Raw genomic sequence first — 17,781 nt, 5'->3', positions numbered from 1 at the left:
GGATGCACGCCAAGACCATAGGATCCTACACAGTGCCGTAGGGGACCGCACCGCCACTTCCCAGCAAATTAGGGACACTGTTGCTCCTGGGGTATCGGCGAGGACCATTCGCAACCGTCTCCATGAAGCTGGGCTACGGTCCCGCACACCATTAGGCCGTCTTCCGCTCACGCCCCAACATCGTGCAGCCCGCCTCCAGTGGTGTCGCGACAGGCGTGAATGGAGGGACGAATGGAGACGTGTCGTCTTCAGCGATGAGAGTCGCTTCTGCCTTGGTGCCAATGATGGTCGTATGCGTGTTTGGCGCCGTGCAGGTGAGCGCCACAATCAGGACTGCATACGACCGAGGCACACAGGGCCAACACCCGGCATCATGGTGTGGGTAGCGATCTCCTACACTGGCCGTACACCACTGGTGATCGTCGAGGGGACACTGAATAGTGCACGGTACATCCAAACCGTCATCGAACCCATCGTTCTACCATTCCTAGACCGGCAAGGGAACTTGCTGTTCCAACAGGACAATGCACGTCCGCATGTATCCCGTGCCACCCAACGTGCTCTAGAAGGTGTAAGTCAACTACCCTGGCCAGCAAGATCTCCGGATCTGTCCCCCATTGAGCATGTTTGGGACTGGATGAAGCGTCGTCTCACGCGGTCTGCACGTCCAGCACGAACGCTGGTCCAACTGAGGCGCCAGGTGGAAATGGCATGGCAAGCCGTTCCACAGGACTACATCCAGCATCTCTATGATCGTCTCCATGGGAGAATAGCAGCCTGCATTGCTGCGAAAGGTGGATATACACTGTACTAGTGCCGACATTGTGCATGCTCTGTTGCCTGTGTCTATGTGCCTGTGGTTCTGTTAGTGTGATCATGTGATGTATCTGACCCCAGGAATGTGTCAATAAAGTTTCCCCTTCCTGGGACAATGAATTCACGGTGTTCTTATTTCAATTTCCAGGAGTGTATATATATGTATGTATATATATTCATAAAAACTACACAGTATTACATGAGATGTTCACATCTCCGTCCTCCGCGTTTTACGAGAGTGTTAATCGTGCTTCTGTTCGGGTGGTGAGGTGGCAGTTTGTGCAGGTGTCGGTCCACATGTGTCGGTATTCGATAAGGCCTCTCTGCCATACAGTCCCAGAGTGACGGACAGAATATAGCGCAGACGCGGCGTGAATACTATTTGTAAACCGACAAGGAAGATCAGAGAGTGTTTTAGGTCGACAAATGAGAAAAGGAACCGAATTACAACATCGGGAATATATCGCATACCATGAACATGAGGAAAAATTTATGTTGCAGGAACTGGACGATCGATCGACACCAGCTTCACAGAACATAAGCGGCATGTGCTGTGTGAGAGCGACCACATAGCAAAATTCGCTAACACGAAAGTTCTGGCTGTAGAGAGGAGCTACTACACTCGGTTGTTCTCCAGCTGGAATACGCTGACGAATAACTGGAACCACGCAGGGAAGGCGTACCGTACACTGCACGCAGACAAGCTCCACACATCCCCCACACAGTGTGATGATCTATGGCCGAACTCCCACTACTGTATAACGATCTTGATTGTTCCAGGAATGTAGCAGCTGCAGCAGCTGGGATACATCGCCATCGCTTGCCACGGTAATGATGCATGATACCCATACTAACAAATCGAACCTTGCATGAACTATCGCAGCTAGTAAGCCACTACTGCTCTTACTACCCATCCCACTGTCGCAGAGGTTTTTTTCCCACGGCACGAGCCATTGCACTTTTTTCCCTCTGCTCTTCAAATCGCTACGCTCACTCGCGTTTCGTCCACTAAAAACTATCACCTGATGGACCGTGTTAATGCGTAGTCTTACCCAGACGCACAGATAACATCACAGCCCAGCATCCTGTGATCCACTTACTAGATAACTAACATGTTTACGGAGGTGACAGTAGAATTTTTGGTTTGGTCACCACGTTGGTGCGGGTGTGGAGGGGCCCCATCTCTAAAAAAAAAAAAAAAAAAAAAAAAAACTCGGTTGTTCAGAGAGACTACAGAAGTACACAAACATGAGAATAGCTTCAACAAGCAAGTAGAAAGTCTCAAAGTGAACGGATCCTCAATTCCCGTCCTGTGGCCAACGAGCGTTGCATTGTGGCGGAGAAGCCCTCGGACGTTGGCGCGTCAGGTACATACACTGTGCGACCGCGAACCCGACTCCAGTCCACCACCAGCAATGGAGGGTGCAGCTATGACAATGCCAGCCACTTGTCAAACATCGGCCGAAGAACTCGAGACAGAAGCCAGCAGGCGGTTTGTCAACAAATGCCCACGAAATCCTCAACAATTTTGTATTGTTAAAAAATGTTCTCACACCACACTCCGTGTCCGAATGCATAAAACAAGTTTCATTTTGGTAATACGCACCGATGCATCGAACCAACAGGCTGAAAAGATGTTTTCTTTAGTTGTTCAATGCTTTACTAAAACTGACGGTATCCAACAGAAGATGTTGAAGGTTCAACCGTTGAATACGGAAACTTCAGAGACACTTGCAAAATCCATTAGATAAATTTATCGGTTTTTGTGGAGACAATATCACTAGTAGCTTCGGACGGCTTCATCGCAGCGGCCAGCGGAATGTGTTTCACCAAAAAAAGAACTTGGAAAAAATGTAGAAGGAATTGAATGTCCTGCCCATATTCTCCACAACACCATATCAAGCGCTGGTGGAGTCTTAGCAGCCGACACTGAAATAATCGTCATGAAAATATTTATTTTCCGATATACACGGCAAGGGCAGAGAAGCTGAAAGAAATGTTATAGGTTTTCAGTCATCAGACTGTTCTATCTCAGTCAAAAACAAGATTGCTGTCGTTAATGTCCGCAATTGGGAGAATTCTTAAGCTTTGGATTCTATTAAAACAATATTTTAGGTGGGCTGCCTTCGCCGTCATTTCATTGAAATTTACTTCATGTGTCTGCAGTCAGACTTGGCTGTTTGAAAAAAGTAAAATAAAAAGGGGGAGAAGAATGAAGTCTTGGTATTTGAAATAAGAAATATACTGACTATCAAAGATGTCTGAATGAAAGTAAGACCGGCAACTTTATTGGCATGCAATCCAAGATGAATTTGAAGAAATTAATAAATGTCATTTAATTAGATGACACTATGTGTTGCCCCAGTTGGATGGTAACTGAAAACACTTTTATATACCTTACTAAAAAAAGTTGGAGATTTTAGGCGGTAATAGTTTTCAGGAATACGTGTATCTGAAGAGCTTTTTAGAAACTACTCGTGACTCGGAAGAACGGAAGTCTGAAACCCCCGCTGAAGAAGCATGGATTTACATTCACAATAAAATCGAAAGTCCTGAACGCAGATGCCAAGAGCTAAAATTATGAGAGTATTTGATTTCTATTCCTGCACACGACGCCACTGTGGAAAGAGTATTTTCGCTGATGTCGGCCCAATGGACTGATGAAATAAGTCCACTTCTGTCAAGGACTGTGGAATCAATCTTACAGTTGCCAGTTTAACTACAAGCTGACTTGCATGGAATTTTATGAGTATCTAAAAGAGATAAAGAAAGACTTTCTGAAAAAGGTGAACAAGTTTCACGTAATTGTGTTCTAAACAAAACATAATTACATTGAATAACATCCCAGAGTGTTCTGACAAGGTCCCAGCTGTACATGGCAACCCTATGTAGAGGTTACTTTTTTATGTGCCGATATCTCATCATGCGCCATTGTATTTTAAGATACCGTACAGCGAATAGAAATTTTTGACGGCTTGTCTACGTTGCATGTAAGTTTTGATGCAAAAACCGCTAAATATGAGACAAAAATTTCGACAGAATGTAACCAAATAGTCGTCTGCGCGATCTGTTCCTCATGACTCAATCACAGAAGAGGTAACTGCCACGTACTTGAAGCCGTTAAAAATGAAAGGCACTAAAAACTGCGATAACTCCCGTCGAAAAATACCCATTCTGCTGACGTCGACACGATTGGAATCTTTGTACTTGCCGTTTCATGAGGGAATCGATGCGAAAAGCCCGAACGACACTGACAGTATTCGGCCTTGTGACGCAAGAAGTTTCTGAGAAAACGAAGTAGCGAAGGTCAGTCGCCTCGCACGTTCTTCGGACGTCTCGGGCTACCGACAGCGGCAGTCACGTGACCACAGCGCAGCGGCCGCGGCTCTTGAGGAAGTCAGTTGTTCGCGGTGCGTCGCAGTGATCAAGACGCGCGGGAGCGGAGAAGTGTCGCCTCTCTCAGCAGGTAGGAGCGCCGAGCCAGAACGGCTGTTACTCGACATCTTCCTCGGTTCTGAGCTCAGATTTAAAAGACACGAATTATGAACTGAAATTTCAATGTACTAACTACTGGAAAAGGCGACTAGCGAATTGGTACAACCAGATAGGAAGTGAGGGTTGTCTGCCCATCTCCAGTGTCTCCAGGTGTGGGTGGCTGTATAGACACCCCGCCCCTCCCCCCCTTCTTTGTGTGCGTTGCCCGCCAGACTCGGCTTCTTATGTCAGAGGTCTTCAGTTGTAATGCAAATCCTACTCGCGGAAATTAAACAACAGGGCGTGTTTGATGTCGAACTTTTTTCAAAGTGTGAACCATTCCAGACAAGGATGTGCTCACGAAGCAGAATGTCCTGTTGAGATAGAGACGCGACTTTGCTCTGATACAGGGGCGAGGACAACTTTTCTGATTCTGAAAAACAGCCATGTTCCGTTTCATTATGGCCTTTTGTGGCGGACAGCTGTGGTAAACTCTTCTTGGGAAATCAGACGAGGGCTGTGTTCGTGTAGCCGAGAGATAGCGAGCGAGAAACTTGTCGCTCTGAAATCAACATTTTAGTGGGCATATATCAGGACAAGAAATCATGTGTGGCAATTTCTTACCTCATCCAACGTGTAAACCACCTTCTCAAACCACAGAAAACTATGCACTGGGTGTATCACAAGGAATAATCCCATTTAAAATAATCATAACTGTTATGGTATTTGACATATGTGCATGAACAACTTACTGTTGGAAAGAGTAAACTAGCGAGTTTTACATGGTTCCCGCTAGATAGCCACACTATCATTTGGAAGTGCGGAAATTTTTAAGTGAAAGGATTACTGAACGATGGATCTGTCGCACTGGACCAAATCATTCGGCTTACATTATTGGCCTGACTGTCTGTAATTATTTCTTGTGCTGGTTTATAAAAGAATCTATTTACATTCCTCCGTTACCAACAACAATGAACGAACTAAGGCATCGCGTAACAGCAGGTGTGGAAGCTGTAACTCGAGACATGCTCGATGCAGTGTGGAAATGATTCGAATACCACATTCACATATGCCGTGCACTACAAGAGAGGCATATTGAACACCTAAGAAACGGTATAAAAAAAAAAAAATTTTGAGATTCCCATAATCATCAAAAAACAAAATTCATTGTATATGTTTATTAGTTTCAGAAATACAGACGTGGCAAATCAGATGATTATTTTCTATACGCCGTGTATGTCTATATGTGCCTGGAGTGCCGAAGTGGATCTTCCACAGTCAGTCGCTACTGCGCGTCTGACTTCAGACAGTTCGTGCGTTTGAGCGTGTGTGTGTGGGCATGTGTCCGTTAAATACACGGAGGCATTAAAGAATTGTCAGAATACTTAGACTAAACTGTTCTGCTAAAAAACCGTATTATAGTCTCGCTTGACTATTTTACAATGAAGTAGTTATATTCTCGTTGTCATTCATAGTTATTACGATTCTTGAAATTTATGGAACCACTTGTCTTAAATTTGTAGAGTCTGAGTTTAAGAATTGGTCGCTGCCTGCTCTGTAGCCGGTGCACTGAAGGTCGCATAGAAACTGTCGCTGATACATCGAAATTACTTTTGTAGCTGAAAGCAGTCTCATTTCTATTTCCAGTCTTGACTAAACGCGATCAATTGTACAGACTCAGACCACCTCACGCCCAGTGTCTACGTCTACTTCTATATCTCTGCTCAACTACGTGAGGTGCATGACAGAGGGTACATCTCATTGTACCAGTTATTAGAGTTTCTTCTTCTTCACGGGAAGAGTGATTGTACGAATGTCTCTGTGCTTGCAGTAATTATTCATCTCATTCTTACGATCCCTGTGCCAATGATACGTAGCGGGTTGTAGTATACACCTAAAGTAATCGATTGAAGCCGGTTCTTGGAACTTTGTTAATAGACTTTCTCGGGATCTGTCGCTGCAGCAACAAAAAAGCGTTATTTTTTCACCAGTCGCGTTTCGCTTTATTGAGGTAAAGCATCATCAGTTCTCTACATTTTGATTTGCTTTTAGATCGAAAAACAGGTCGTTAAGAATAAGTTGATTTCTTACATACATCGGGAAATGCCGTCTCGCAGCACATCGTTGCTTTTCTGCGTTAGGCACCGATAATTCTGGTCTAATATTTAGTTGTTCCGCAGCACTATGCATTTCTTCCGTTTTTCACAACACACTTTTATGCACACTACTGTATTTAGTTTGTTTTTGTACTTCAAGTACGTATTGTGGTTTGTGTTTTGTAGGGTTGCCAAAATAACCTTTCCACTAGTTTTTCTTTGACCTACGACATTTTTTAAAAAATTAGAAACTCCTCTGGTGAAAAAAAATGAAGCATTTTTGTAGCTGAAACGACAGAACAAAAATATCCTCAAGGATTATAAAGCAACTACAGACACTATGGCCACACAAATGAAGAATTTATCGGGATAGCCGGCCAGAGTGACCGAGCGGTTCTAGGCGCTACAGTCTGGAACCGCGCGACCGCTACGGTCGCAGGTTCAAACTACTTAAACCTAACTAACCTAAGGACATCACACACATCCATGCCCGAGGCAGGTTCAAATCCTGCCTCGGGCATGGATGTGTGTGATGTCCTTAGGTTAGTTAGGTTTAAGTAGTTCTAAGTTCTAGGGGACTGATGACCTCAGAAGTAAAGTCCCATGGTGCTTAGAGCCATTTTATCGGAATAGTTTACGTCTGTCCTCAAGAATCTACCATTTCAGTTCCTTCAGTATCTCTGTAATACCCTCACACTGATTAGACAAACCGATGACCTTTCTTGCTGCCCTTCTCCGTATACGTTCAATATCCCCTGTTAGTTCTATCTCGTACGGATTCCACACAGTTGAGCAATATTCTAGGATGATTCGCAGGAGTGATTTGTAATCGATCTATCTTGTAGACTGATTGCGCTTCTCCAGCAATAAATTGAAGTCTTCGACCGCTTTAAATATTATGAATTCCCTCCAGTATTTATGACTTTAAGAACGATATGGCAAAATTTAGGATTTTTTTTAAATTTTTGGTGATTTGTAAGTGTAAGTGTATAAAGTGCTCAAAAGGATGCACGAAGGAAAATCATTCTTTACAGCTTGAATACTCAACGATATTTCTTTTCAAACTCTTAATAAACTATTGGTATACTTGTCCTTTTCTGCCACTCATAGAATTTTGATTGCACAAAGTAGCATGTATGGTATGTAACTTTCCTCCTCGTAACGTATAACCGAGTACGTAGTGCTGTATCCTCCGCAGTTGTTCTCTTTGGTGGTTACATAATGACTGTTACTGGCGAGCTCCCGCACAGGTGTGTTTGTTTTGTTGTGATGACAAATCTGGAGTGAAGCTCTGTGTAGTGAATAACGTGCGCTGGTTTAACATATTAACAATCGTTTATCGCACTTACAAATTAACATAGAATGTCCTTCTAGTTAATACTAAGCGTGCGTCGAGGAAATATTTTCGAAAGATTTTGAAGTAAACAATGAAGCGCTTTCTGGTGCACCAGATGTGTGTGGTGACGGTACTGGGATTAGTGACACTGGTAAGAAACCAAGAATAGTTCAGAAATGTAGGGAGGAATACTCGAAAGCATGGCCCTGTTTACTGCACTCCACCAAATCTAACTGACATATGTTTTGTACATCTACATCGATATTCTACATATCACACGTGTCTGTCAGAGGGTCATCGAACCGCCTTCACAATGATTCTCTATTATTCCACTCTCGAACAGTGCGCGGAAAAAACGAACACCTATGACTTTCCGTGCGAGCTCTGATTTCCCTTATTCTATTATGATGATCGTTTGTACCTAAGTAGGTAGGCGTCAACAAAATATTTTTGCGTTCGGAGAGAACGTTGGTGATTGAAATTACGTAAGAAGATCCCGCCGCAACGAGAAACGCCTTTCTTTTAAAGATGTCCATCCCAGATTCTGCATCATGTTCGTGACGCTCTCTTCCCTATTTCTCCGTAATATGAAACGTGCTGTTGTTCTTTGAACTATCTTGATGTACGCCATTAATCCTATCTCGTAAGGTTCCCAGACCGCGCAGCAGTACTCCAAAATAAGGCGGACAAGCGTAGTGTAGGCAGTCTCTTTAGTAGATCCGTTGCATCTTCTAAGACGAAGTCGTTCGCTTCCCCGAAACAATTCCTGCGTGTTCTTTCCAATTTAAGTTGCCTGTGTAGGAAGGATTTTCCAGTTGCTCATTGTGGAAGAAACGATTACCATAACCACGTGGCTAGCAAAATTCTTTCATACGGATGAGAATTTAACCATTTTTCTAAATCCTCGGAAGACGAAAGTATGATAACAAATGCAGAGTTGTCATTTACGACATTCCTTGTAGAACACAACAAACGCGCTTCCGCCTCCCTCCTACCCACGCCGCCTGCACTATCTGACACATTACTAATTATTTTTCTTGAAAGTTGCCATCTCTGCGTGCTGTTTACTCTGAAACGAACGAGTGGTTCTCTCTCCCTTTTAGCTATAACAAAAAGAGAGAAACGTGTTAGACATTCTTTTGTTGACGGCTTCTGTGTGCTATCAGTTCATTTCGCGACTAAGTCACGGAACAAAAGTCTAAGGAAATTATTATGGGTTCGCTCAGAATGGTCCTTTTGTCTAAGAGTAGGTATTACACGTTTAGAGAACAAACGACAGATAAAAATTTTCTTGATGAATTAAATACCACAGTGCGAACTGATTGAAAAATATTTCATCTTAATCAGTAGCCTTTGTTACACTAAAAATGACACAAGCGATATCTCAAGAGCCTATACATAGTTTGAGAGGATACGACAACAATAGCGAAACGCCATGAACGCCGTTGGCTGGTGGAAACAAGCAGCAATGCAGAATTACTGACTTTACAAATGAAATGTATGAAATCATATAGTGGGCCTACTGTACTTGTGCGGTCAGGAAATGAGAACCAACTGCAGTTTCTAATCTGACTGCTCTAATCATTAAAACAAAAAAAACCAACCTTTGGTTATGTCATGTGATACGTAAACACATTTAATTTGTAGCTGGAATGAAAAGTTTGGTAGTAGATGTCGTTTCATTTCTGGATATTGTAACGTAATGGACAGTGACTTGTATGGCGTCTTCTATTCGCAATAAGTCGTATTCAGTTTATCAGTGCAACTAACGAGGTTCTGAAGCGAGCAATCGCTAGCCAGTCAGAGAAATCTAACGTTCGCTAAGCGGAGAACAAATGCGGATCCGAAAAGAGGTCTTTTTATTGTTCACGTGAAAAATAAAAGTTTTACTGAAAAACTTCGTTTAGATAAAACAATTATTTTAGAGGCACGGCAGCAAGGACGTAACGAAAGACCCTACCTTCCACCAAAGTGAAATTACTCACAACCTAGTTGCGATATAGCGACATTGAAAAATATTTTGATTTTCAGTCTCATTTCGAGGAACAGATACGCAGTATCGAAATCAACAACGTCATTGATATATTTAAGTTATGGAGATACATTGATACAACTGTCGCTATCGTCCAGCTATACTTGAGCCGTGGCAAATAACGGTACATTGTTTCCCTTACCTCAGCTCAGTTGTTGTCTTGCTAATCATTTCAATACTTACTCTTTACTGTCTAAAATGTAAGTGCTGTTGTTTATTGCATTTGTGCTGTATGCTGTTGTGACAGTTTCTAGTTATGGATAAGTTTGTGACAAGAAAATAGAGGAAAACCGAGCGTACTGGTAAGACAATTGTTTGTATGCACCTAATTACATATCTATTGCAGTTTAATGTTAGGACACGAGTAGTTATTTGGAGACTGGTAGAACTTTGGTGTTAAATTATTTCAGGATTTCACAAGGCAGCAGAGAGTAGTAGGGCAACGAGGACAGCAGTGCACTCTGCACTGTTGGCAAATTTATTCAAGATGGCGGTGATAAATGTGGGAACGTCGCAGTGACGTCCTGGCAAATTAAAATTTGGCTGGGAAAATAGGTCAAATGTGCTACCTCCACTAACACAACTCCCTTCCTTCACCTACCACCCCCTCCCCTAATGTCCCAAAGAAGATGGAGGGAAAATATTGGTGGGAAAAAAAGGTCAGTTGTGCTACCTCCACTATCCTATGTCATCCAACCACCACCTCTTCCTTGGAATTCACGGGAAAAGGACTCAGTCTGTGCTGCACTGTTGGATAGGATGGATGTAAGTCCTTATTTTGCATCCAGTGCTCATTTAAACAATTTGTCATATGCAGTAGCTCCATCCAGTGTGCTCACCATGAGGTCTGGAGTCTAACTGACCTAGTACACCATTCCGCCACTGGAGGGTGCTGTAATCCAAGATGGAAGTCTGGGGAGAAATTGTGGGAACAGGACTCAGTCTGTGTACAGCTGCTGGAGAGCAAGGAATGTACTTGATTTTCGGTAGGAAGTGGGAACAATTTATTTATGGACGGATTTCATATGGTTCATTTACTATGCTGATATGAAACACTTAGCCTGACATGCTTATGGTCACAATACATAGCCTACAGACCTGCAAACTGCTCGTAAATTACCGAAATAATGCAGTACACTGACGTAACGTACAGAGATGCAAACAATTAGTAAATTGTCAAAATAATTAATGCAAAATGCTCTGTAAACACGTTCACTAATGTAAAATGTTGAAATAAAGCATTGTACAGCCTACAGACATGTTCCCAAAATAATGCAGTACACCAATGTACAGACATGTTCACTATGCGTAAAATTGTCAAAAAAATGCATGTATAATGCTCTACAACAGCCGAAAATAAGGCAACAGTCGAAAATAATGCAGAGAACAAACTCTCAGTGCATGTAAAAACACTTTCAAACTGTCAGTAAGAAATTCGACTGCGACACACCAGCAAACTGTTCCCCACTGAGGTCCAAGGCGCCACACCTGTCCCACATGCGAGATGTCTCTCGCCACGTACACGTGTTGACCATTGCTGCTGCACTTGACGTGTAGCCTTCACACCTGCAGGTCCAGCGCAAAACTAATCGCCGAGCGGGATTTTTGTCTAGCGATTCGGCCCTGCAGGTGCAGCTAGGAGGTTGTCAGTGTTATACTGATGCCTCATGTCTGTGTAAATAAAAGCAAAGTCTCCCTCTGGACGCTCTGTGGAAATCTTTCATTATGCTTTCAGAAACTGTTTACAAAAAATATTACATAATAACACAGGAAGCCTTCTTCCTAGCAAACCTACTGGGACAGCCCATCTGTCACATGTTATGCTTCCTGGTAGTCGTATCGTCCTGCTTTCAACATATGTCTCAGAAACGGTACATGTTCACCCCTGTTCTCACTGCTAAAAGCCTTCATCATGTCTGCGCATGCTTGTGGAAACCCCATTAATCATAAAAGCATTCTTTTTGTTTGGAAAGAGAGCACTGTCTAAGCACAGACGGGAAAATGAGAACAATTCGCAAAAATTATTCGGGGTACTGTCGTACAGGAGAGGAAAATGGCTGGAATTTTCGGTGTCCTACAGCTGCTGGTCTGGAGATGTCCGAATGCCACAATGGCGGATCTAGGACAGCATCCCACCAGAGATGGATGACCTGCTTCAACTAGTCTTTGAACACTTGAACAAAGAAGACATCACGTTACTCTCAGAACTTTGTATAGATACCTTTGATTCAAATGGTTCAAATGGCTCTGAGCACTATGGGACTTAACATCTATGGTCATCAGTTCCCTAGAACTTAGAACTACTTAAACCTAACTAACCTATCACACAACACCCAGTCACCACGAGGCAGAGAAAATCCCTGACGCCGCCGGGAATCGAACCCGGGAACCCGGGCGTGGGAAGCGAGAACGCTAGCGCACGACCACGAGCTGCGGACTATAGATACCTTTCCCCCATCTTGTTCGAACCAGTCTGTAGAGACCCCTACACCCCTCACAAAGGACATCTTGTTAATGAATAGTGCATTCTGACTGACCCTGACTGAATTTACTCACCAAACTGCTGCTGCTGCCAGTGTGGGAGTACTGTCCGGCATTTTTTTTTCTGCAGATGACACTTTCAGCAGCAAACTTATTTTCTGCAGATTACCATACTGCACTGACACTTAAACCCTGCAAAAGTAGTCTACATATCGTTAAATATTTAAAGAGACTTCCTCAATCACACTGCTCTGCTACTGTCTAGGAAAGCTTGAATATTTCAGTGTGAAGTCAATCTCAAATCTGGCTATATCATCACATACCATATCGATGTAGTAAACACACAATTCGTATCCTGCGCCATATAAAATCACTACTTCTGTATCCTGAATATAGCTATCGACCACCAGACACTCGCACATGTACCACAAAGACAGATGGCATAAGCACATGCACCGTATATACTCCACGCAGCACTAGATATTTCCTGTGAGGTTGGGCGGTCACGCACCACTGTTGATGGTCACAAGTCATCTGACTTCGCACATACGCTGGCACAATGCATGACCAGAGCACCCTCAGCGGACCGAACTGTTGCACAAAGACTGGTTCGTTTCCCCTTGGCACAAAGGAGTTACTGTTTCTGACCCAGACCTGGTTACTTTCTACACCCAGCTCCAAACTCTGTGATTACAAGAACATACGTGTTTTCACATGGTTTGCCAGAATATCATACCATTTCCGTGATACTTCTCGATATCAAGCACGTGGCAATATCGTTCGCATAGCAGTATCGCTTGCGCAGTATAAGTCCGAAGATAAAGACCGGAAATTGTCTAGAAATCCGAAACTGTAGTGGGATGTAGCGAGGTGGAATGTGCCACAAACCAATGAGTAACTAGATACTTATCTTTTCTGCGTTCTCGTCTGCGAAGGCCTTTACGTGAAAAAAAAAGGAGGAAACTGATAATTCCACTCACGAATAACGATGTCGATGATATAACAGATTCCAAATTATCCTTGTAATTTACAAAGTCAACTAAGGTGTTTTTCATGTCTAGAGAACCAGCAAACATGTCTTCCACCCGTATTTCACCTGCTACAAGCACACAACAAAAACCACAATCGATGTTCTCTCAACGAAATAATGACGGGAAATGTGCAGAAGCGGTCAGCTGGACAATTTACATGGGAGAGAATAATGCTAAGGCAGAAACACACGTCCATATTGAATCTTCTCAAATTTCCATGGAGGACACACGTGATTACGAAGGCTATCCAACACATACTATTCATCCATCTAGAGGGCGACGCAGTTTGGTCAGCTACATCCTGTACCCCAACAGGCTGTTCCATTTAGATAGCTCCCTCTGTAAGCCAGAAACGTGAATCGTTTCTGCGACAGGCCACCGCCACTGTGTAACGCACCCCCAGACAGAATCGTCCTAGGAAACCGGCAACATATGTGCCTGGTCACTGTACTTACAATTAAATATTACGATTTCAGCCTCAATCGGACGACATCCGATGATGAACGAAGTATCGGAAACACCCCTTCCTGACGACTGTGGCTCTGGACATAGAAATATCTGTACCATTCTTATGACTTGACATAATTTTCCCTTTGCAGCTATCACAGTATTCCACACCAAATCCATACGTTCCCTCACGACAGGAGGTACCCATTTTTTTGGGACATGACGGAACATACACACTTCATAAGCCTGATGCTCAATCCAAATCTATCACGCAGCCCCTAGTACTAAGTGTAATACGTCGCCTACAAATGAATGCTGAAGATATGAAACAATACTGTGCAAAAAACAGTGATAGGATGGCATGTCTCATAAGTTTTTGTTGTGAGCGGTACCAATGTGTCTTATAAAAAGAGGAGTAATCGTTTTACAAGCCGCCAGATGTTAAAAACACGATCGACCATGTTACTGTCACAATCGGTCTTGGTTCTAAAAGTGCTCTCAAGTATCGCTAACGATGTCCATGTCAAAAAACTATACAAGCCTTATAAATCGAGGTATGGCATTGCCTCCAAATGTAGTAGTTTTTCCACAAAAATGCCGAGACACTGAATATAGACCAGAGTGTATATTATCAGACCAACGGTGCAGTTTCACATCGCCGATGGTGTGAGCTCTTAATAAAATCACCGAATTTAGAAGGTTATTCGGCTAAGGAACATGGTATGGAGCCAATATTTGCAACACCCTCGTGCCGTCACTGGACATTTCTCCAATATCTGTAACGCATTCTGTCTCGATACCACGTCAGAGGTTGTGCGATATATCCACTGAGTTATAGGTGATGGTTGATTGAGAGTGATCACATACAGTAGATGGTGTGCTCATTAAGGTCGCAAGAAATGTATACAGGCTTTTCAGATCTCTAGTGCTCCGGTAGAAATCCTGTCTGCGATTTGGAATCAAGTCTTTCCATTCAATCATATACCTGCGTTGGAACCTATGGAGAAGGCTTTTAATGCTTACAACCACTAGTGAATCATATTTGTGGCACTCTAATATCTCGAAACGAGTCACCTTTTTCGAACCTGTCAGTTACAGTAGTCCCTATGCATCTTATAACTGCTCCTCAGACTGCCCTGCTGTGGTGTCATCGCTAGACACCACACTTGCTAGGTGGTAGCTTAAATCGGCCGCGGTCCATTTAGTACATGTCGGACCCGCGTGTCACCACTGTGTGATCGCAGACCGAGCGCCACCACAAGGCGGGTCTCGAGATACGGACTAGCACTCGCCCCAGTTGTACGACGACTTTGCTAGCGACTACACTGACGAAGCCTTTCTCTCATTTGCCGAGAGACTGTTAGAATAGCCTTCAGCTAAGTCCATGGCTACGACCTAGCAAGGCGCCATTAACCGTATCTGAAGATAGTCTTATTTGTATTATCAAGAGCGATGTACCACAAGGATAGAATAAAGTTAAGTATTCGAGGAGCTGCATACTTTTCTTATTAGAATTCACTACTTATCCTGTTCCAGAATTCACGCCCGTCTGCGTTAGATAGCGTGCATTTAGGCCGCCTCTATCTACAAGGTGTTGGCACATTTACCAACACATCACCTGCCATCTCTGCAGCTTTGCTCATGTAAGCATTCCAGTTTAAGTCGGAAGTGAGCAGAAGTCAGAGAGCTGTATCTACCACATTCTACAACCCTTGTAGAAACAGCCTGAGTTAGTGCCACATGGCAGTGTTTTGACCATTCGATGGAAACAGGAACATGTTGTCGTAGCTCCGCCAACTGTGTATGATGTGTAAGGTCAGCACCAAACGAAGCCTGCTCCTGCAGCTCGAGGCAGTATAAAAATAATACGAATAGTTATGGTGATGTTTCTTATCGGGAAAATGAGGACGACTCATCACCGGGGTACTGCAGTCCAAAGCAGATCCACATCCCTCGGGGTCCATTCAAGTCTATGACTCCAACGTTCTATCATTGTTATTCTCTACCATTCATCAGAGAAAAATTGAGAACTATAAATGCTCCGCTAACTTCACTTGATACAGAACTCAGTAAGATTCTTAACGCATCTCTCTCTTCCGATATTTCAAAACAAATACCGTATCCATACCGGCATCATGCATATGTGGCATTAAACATTCAGGTATTGATCCATTGCATGGACCAGTGTAAAGTGTCAACTGTAGGAGGATGAGGACCATATCCGACAGACTATCATTCGCAAGAGAGGCTCCCTGTGACCTTGTGTCGTTGTTTGAAACATTGCTTTTTTCTGCTCTAACATGCTTTGTACACTGCCACACATTCTGTTTTTTCCACTATGACTTCGAGGTCTGTGTCAGGTTCAAAATTCCATTTCGATGCCTCTCACAGGGAACTAGACATCGCACAGTGTACATCATATTGTTGCTGCTGCTTCGACAAAACACACACACACACGCACACACACACACACACACACACACACACACACTGGATAATTGAAATGAAAGACAGTCATAACATATCGAAACATGAAGAGCATTTCCAAACTGCTGTCCAAAGGTGACTGACAGTCTCTACATTTAAACTCATCTATCACAGTGACAGGATGGTTGATGGCTCTGTGTTCCATTTCCATTGGTTCCTCCTATCGCAGTCATGTATGCGATCACTGTTTCCGTGCTAGCCGTCCCCAGAAGGTGTAGCCCCTCCAGCAAGACTCTTTCTCCATCTCACACAAGCGATGTCAGTCAATCATTATGTGGTAAACAACAGCGTACCAGTGGATGGATGGGATGGAAAAGACACCGTCAGTTTACTGTAATAATAAGCATCACAATTGATAGTGTGAACAATTTAGCAATTTTACGATAATTTCAACACCGACCAATGACACAGCAGCATGCATTCCAATTTCAGTATCATCGATAATCCATCCCTCCTCTACTTTGCGAGTACCATTGCGAATGTAGATAGGTGACTCTGCAGTATGTCCATGCATTGTTAATTGTCGAATATATACATGAAAGTATACCAGACAGCGATCTACATATTTCTAGCACTTGGTGAGTAGTGTGTAATTTACAATCTTTCTGTAGGGCATTATTGCGCTCTTAGGATAATGTTAGAGACTGCAAGATCCTCTCTCGCTGTCTTTGAACAACCCGCCCTGCAGCACTGTACTAATTTAATCTGGAACTGACCAGATGTAGACCGCTACATTCCACGTCTCATGCGAGAATGGAGGGTACCAAGTCCGTAACTGCTGTTGCCCACCCTTCCAAATGCGCATGGCTTCTCCAGATACACACATGTCGAGGAGGTCAGCAGCCCTTATCGGTGTTTAGTAGTAGTTATGAAAGTGTTGTGATGTAATAGCAGTCGGTTAAGAAGAAGAGGAAACAAGCGGTTTTTATGCATGTTGGAGCTCCAGACGGACGGAGTTCAAAGCATTTTATGTAAATCAACTACGCTATCAATATTAAAGTATTGTTCTAGTGTCTGAGATCAGTACCAGGAGGGTGTTGGTAAGACAGAACATAAACACACGCATTCCTAAGGCTACACGGTTCTGCACTTAAACAGACTGTAATGATAGATCGCTTTTGTTTCCAACCTATGAGTCATGTGGAAGGCAGCGCTGTTAACATTCCAATGCAAGACATACACTCCTGGAAATTGAAATAAGAACACCGTGAATTCATTATCCCAGGAAGGGGAAACTTTATTGACACATTCCTGGGGTCAGATACATCACATGATCACACTGACAGAACCACAGGCACATAGACACAGGCAACAGAGCATGCACAATGTCGGCACTAGTACAGTGTATATCCACCTTTCGCAGCAATGCAGGCTGCTATTCTCCCATGCAGACGATCGTAGAGATGCTGGATGTAGTCCTGTGGAACGGCTTGCCATGCCATTTCCACCTGGCGCCTCAGTTGGACCAGCGTTCGTGCTGGACGTGCAGACCGCGTGAGACGACGCTTCATCCAGTCCCAAACATGCTGAATGGGGGACAGATCCGGAGATCTTGCTGGCCAGGGTAGTTGACTTACACCT

General features: G+C 43.5%; 1 protein-coding gene across 1 annotated transcript in view; it reads left to right on the top strand.

Moving 5' to 3' along the window:
• The first annotated feature begins 4,150 nt into the window (after window positions 1-4,150).
• LOC126424533 (uncharacterized) overlaps window positions 4,151-17,781 on the top strand; it is a 221,935-nt gene continuing 208,304 nt past the window's right edge. The window contains exon 1 of the mRNA XM_050087271.1: window positions 4,151-4,282. The gene's annotated coding sequence lies outside the window, so the exon portion shown is untranslated. The remainder of the gene's footprint in view (window positions 4,283-17,781) is intronic.

The sequence above is a fragment of the Schistocerca serialis genome, chromosome 10 (genome assembly GCF_023864345.2).
Source record: "Schistocerca serialis cubense isolate TAMUIC-IGC-003099 chromosome 10, iqSchSeri2.2, whole genome shotgun sequence".
Taxonomy (NCBI): Eukaryota; Metazoa; Arthropoda; class Insecta; order Orthoptera; family Acrididae; genus Schistocerca; species Schistocerca serialis.
This window is presented reverse-complemented; position numbering and strand designations above follow the sequence as displayed.